Source organism: Salmo salar, chromosome 09 (assembly GCF_965601325.2).
Source record: "Salmo salar chromosome 09, fSalSal1, whole genome shotgun sequence".
Lineage (NCBI taxonomy): Eukaryota > Metazoa > Chordata > Actinopteri > Salmoniformes > Salmonidae > Salmo > Salmo salar.
Window position 1 is genome coordinate 128,637,771 of NC_138299.1, and position 5,406 is coordinate 128,643,176.

A 5,406-nucleotide genomic window follows, 5' to 3' on the forward strand; every position below is an offset into this window, starting at 1 on the left:
ACTCAGTGTAGATTGAAAACATAGACCTATAGCCATAGGGCCTATATATTAGCCCTCTCCTTATACAAAGTCCACATTCAGCAAATTAATTTCATAATTTTTTATCAGCAATATCCAAGTAACCTCTCCTCATGTGAAGTCAACGTGTTTCCCCTGCAAACCCAACTTGTGCTGGAGAATGAAGTAGCTAATAAAGTATTAGTGACTGTGATGGCATTAAGTCTTTACGCAAGGCTTTCATTCGATGCCATGTGATTCAAGCAAGGAGTTCTTGGTTCAAATGAATACTTACTGGTTCAGTCGTGTTTAAGGCAAAATATATTTGATGAGCTTGGTAGAGCTTGGAAGCGCACCACCCTTGCATTTGAACAAATAAGCCACGTCTGCATTGTGGCGACACACTGGAGAAACCTAAGAAAATGCACCAAGACAGAGTATCACAACAACGCCCATGACGCTGTGGAGAACATGTGAGCAAATACAATCTAAGTACTGTAGGCTACAGTATCAAAATACCGTTGTGTGCTTCAGCAAAATAATATGTCTTTGCGCATCAAAGTGTGCATCTCTGCATCAACGACAATCAACTAAGAGCTGCTAATAGTTTATAACACTGCAACCAAATATTCTCCCAAAACCATTTGTCTGTTGAGATTGTATTAATTTCATGTCCTTTAGAATTGGTTTCCTTGCAGCAATTCAACCATGAAGGTCTGATTCATGCAGTCGCCTCTGAACAGTTGATGTTGAGATGTGTCTGTTACTTGAACTCTGTGAAGAATTTATTTGGGCTGCAATTTCTGAGTCTGGTAACTCTAATGAACTTATCCTCTGCAGCAGAGGTAACTCTGGGTCTTCCTTTCCTGTGGCGGTCCTCATGAGAGCCAGTTTCATCATAGCGCTTGATGATTTTTGCGACTGCACTTGAAGAAACTTTCAAAGTTCTTGACATTTTCCGGATTGACTGACCTTCATGTCTTAAAGTAATGATGGACTGTCGTTTCTCTTTGCTTATTTGAGCTGTTCTTGCCATAATATGGACTTGGTCTTTTACCAAATAGAGCAATCTTCTGTATACCACCATAACCTTGTAACAAAACAACTGATTGGCTCAAAAGCATTAAGAATTAAAGAAATTCCACAAATTAACTTTTAACAAGGCACGCCTGTTAATTGAAATGCGTTTGTTGCTCCATAATGTTGTACCGCCATCTAGTGCTCAATAAGCGGCACAGTTTACAATAACGCAATGAAACAAACTATTTTCTAAACGTACCTATAAAAAATATATTCTACAACAGAGGTATAGATATGTAGATAACACTAGCAATACGATGAGAGTAATGTATACATTCACTGATGGTATTTCAGGAGCAAGCAAACTCTATTGACCTCTTGGTGATGCAGACAGTTGAGTGCATTTTAACAGTGATTCCCGGTAGACCTATCTAGGGGGCGGATTACTATGCACTCTCGAGACAATCTGGAGAAGTATTTATGGACATGGTGTGGTGGGGATGTCTACGGGCAGTCGTTAATCCTCAAACTCAGCAGCTCGATTAGGTCACAGACAGGTTACAGAGCCGTCCTCATCAATTCTGATTGACTTTTCCATTGCACAAGTCTCTTCAACTAAGAGACCTGACAAGTAATCAATCCGTCATTCAATCAGCGTTATTTATCTGGGGTTTACCGTAAGAGCAGACTGGAGTGGGATGCTCGTCAGTTTCCCGGTTGCAGTGGCATAATGGTTTCTGGAGGAATACGGAATAAGACAGCTGTGTGTGCCACGGTCACACAAAAGTTCCAAAAACCATTCGTTTTTATTAGCACTGAATCAAACTGTTTCATTTCAGTACCAAACAAGAGCTCTTATTCCCATAGGCCATTTTTTTGTCTCCACTGTAAGCCTATGCCTGCCCCCTTCAGCCTAGGCTATATTCAAGTTATTTTGTGCCTTATCAAATGAACAGTTCATTCTCCTTGGGAAACACTTAGAAAAATACCTTTAATCTGAATCAGTGTTTCATTGAATTGTCTCTGGTGAGCAGACCAGGGAAAGGCATCAGACATGACTCAGAAGCACTTGTGATGGATCACGTTGGACCCCATCTCCTGGTACTCCAAGGCACTGATGCACATGTCTCCAAAGATGGAGAGAGAGGACAGGAGGGAGCCCCCCAGCCAGGCAGTATCCATCACAGGAACTGGCCCCACGCGGTCTCCTGGCGGGGCCAGAGCCGAGGCCTCCTCCCTCAGTCTGTGGCCCATCCCGGGAAGGAGGCTGGAGCCCCCGGCAAGGACGGCGTTGTCTAGGAGCAGCTGCCACAGGTCTGCATCGCTCTCCAACACAGAGCTCACCAGGAGACTGGGGATGCCTTGTGTTGCCATGCGGACAGTCTGAGGAGAGAAGAGGATTTCGGGCGCCCCGAACCTCTCGCTGCCAATCCTCAGCATCTGTCCGTCGGGGAGCTGGTAGTCCACCTCGGCGCTGCCGATGATGGTTGTGGCTGTCTCTGAGGAGGGATCAGTGGATACATAACACATCTGCTCCTTGATGTTGGTCACTGTGTCATGTTCCTGTGTGGTGCAGGAAAACTGAGCTCCGGACTCCTTCAGCAGCAGAGCCAGGTGGGCCGTGACATCCTGCCCTCCCAGGCCCAGCTGACGCACAGCGTGGGGGAGGCAGTGGCCCTCGAAAACTGGGACGGCGTGGGTGACGTCGTAGCCACAGTCCACCACACAGCCGGTCACCCTGCCTGAAGACAGCAGGGCCAGGAGCGACTGAGGGGCCAGGTACAATGCAGGGACACCCAGCCCCTCGAACATCATCCTGCAGGTCTTTTCCCTGTCCGACTGGGTGGTCAAGGGGAACTCAGTCAGTAAAACCGGGCTCTCACATGAGGGGGTCTTCACGTGCATGTTGAAAACATAGCTCCATATGGCCTCCATATCAGCCCATGACACCACCCTCCCACGCTTCATGGGACGAATCACAGACAAGTCGTCTCTCCTCCCCCATGCCTCATCTCCAAAGCAGAGCTCTCCTTCACTAGAGTTGCTCTCAGATCTGCCAGTGACATTTTTACAGATCAGACTAGGCTCTGTACTGCCTGAGGTCCCAACTCTCATCTGGTCAGTTCCATTGTCAATCACAATTGCAGTTGGCAAATGTGCCATTTCTCTCTCAATTCTAGCAGCAGAAAGTATGAAAAGAGTGCCCACAAATATGAAATAAAGTTATGCCTTATTACAGTCCCCCCTTCTCCATTCCTATCACTTTGTGATACATTACCAAGTACCTCGGCAATGAAAACATTCTGATTTCAGAACAGATTAGAACACCATTATGATGTCACAACCACTTTCTCCTCTAGTTACAATGTGGGTGTATCTGGATCGATGACAATGGGTGAGTTCATTTTGCATCGCCCGGTGATATAGTTGTCATAGTATATGCTGATATCGAGGCGAGAGTAAATAGCTGCATTTAACTCAGCAGATAAGAAGATGAAATCGCGAGACTTCTGTTTGTGTCCTGCTTAGGTTTGCAATACTGACAACATTTTGCGTAAACATTTTATACTTTTTTTTGTATGTATTTTTATTCAAGTTTTACAGAATGTACATCAATGTAAGTACAAAGATTTTACCATATCCCAACCACCCTCCTTCCCTCCATACAACACATCCACCCAACCCCCCTAGTCGCCCCCTACCTCTCCGCCCTACCTAAGTCCACCCACCTCGATTACCTCCCTCCCTCCCTCCCTCCCAACCACCCACCCCCAACCCCCTCTCAACCACCCACACTGACACCCCATATAGCCAACCCATCCCAAAATTCTACAGAGATATCACAACAAATAAACAATCCAGAATACAGGGGGGGGGGGGGGGGGGGGGGGGATATACAAACAACTCAATACAGATTCAAAATACAAAAACAGAAATAAGTAAATGATCAGTAAACCTTAGACAAACTTGCTTGGACTGGATAGCATTATATTGATGACTGTACCTATTATGTAATGACTACTGGTAATGCCTACTGGGAAACCTTAACGCATCTCATCAGAGGAGAGGCTCTGCAAGCCATTAAAGTATGATATAAATGGTTGCTATTTTCTAACAAAGGTATAATTGGAACCCCTAAGAGAATACCTAATTTTCTCAAGCTTTAGGAAGAACATTACATCGTTGAGCCATTGAGAAGTAGAAGAGGGCCGAGCAGACTTCCACTGGAGAATAATTCTACATCGAGCTAATAAGGATGTAAAAGTAACAATATGGGCATGTTTGGGGTCCAAGGAGAACAAGTCTTCTGGAATACCAAAAACAGCTATCAAGGGACAAGGCTGCAGGTTCATTTCAAGCACCACAGATAAAGTTTGAAAAATAGAATCCCAGTAACGTTGCAGTTTAGAGCGTTGAATGAACATGTGACTAAGATCACATGGTGAGACATGCCATCTATCACACTCATCATTTACATTTTGATATATGTCAGACAATCTGGATTTGGAAAAATGCACCCTATGTAAAACCTTAAATTGTATGAGACCAAGACGAGCACAAGATGTAGTGGAGTGTACTCTATCAATCGCATCATCCCACCACTCCTGTGTAAATTCAACACCCAGATTTGGCATGGTTCCCCAGATCCTCAAAAGGTTCTACAGCTACAGCTGAATGTCTCATCCTATGTTCAAGAAGGGCCTTTTTCCCTTTATTCAGATTACACCTGCCCACTTTCGGTTGTTTGAAAAGGAAATAATCACCAAAATATCTTTATTTTTTAAACAAGCCTTAGAAAGTTGGTTGCAATTTCAGTTTAATCCACATGAAAAGACAGAACAAATAATACAACAAATATTGTGGTTAAATTCAAATATAGTAATTGATTAAAAAAAACGGTATTTTTTGAAGAAATGTTTAAAAAAGGTATAATTTTTGTGAATGATATTATAAATAGGACTGGTGGAGTGATGTCACACATGCAGCTAACACAGACATATGGAAATGTCTGCTCTACCCAAAATTACAACCAACTAATTGCAGCATTACCACAAAAATGGAAGAGGCAAGTAGAAGGGGGAAAAAGTAAGGAACTTGTATGTCGGCCCTGTATTAAAAAACATAAATGGTTAAAGAAAAGTGTGATAAATAAAAACATATACCAATTTCATTTAAGGACCAAAAAACTGACAGCTGTGCCATATAAATTGCAAAATAGTTGGGAAGAGATTTTCGATGTACCCATTCCATGGCACATGGTTTATGAATTGATACGCAAAACAACGGCGGATTCAAAACTTCGATTTTTTCAATTTAAATTACTATACAAAATTCTTGCAACTAATAGAATGTTATATATATGGGGGATGCAATCTTCCCAACTCTGCA

General features: G+C 43.2%; 1 pseudogene; it reads right to left on the reverse strand.

Annotated features, from left to right (window-relative positions):
* Positions 1-2,076: 2,076 nt before the first annotated feature.
* Positions 2,077-2,985, reverse strand: LOC106612518 (uncharacterized; annotated as a pseudogene).
* Positions 2,986-5,406: the final 2,421 nt, after the last annotated feature.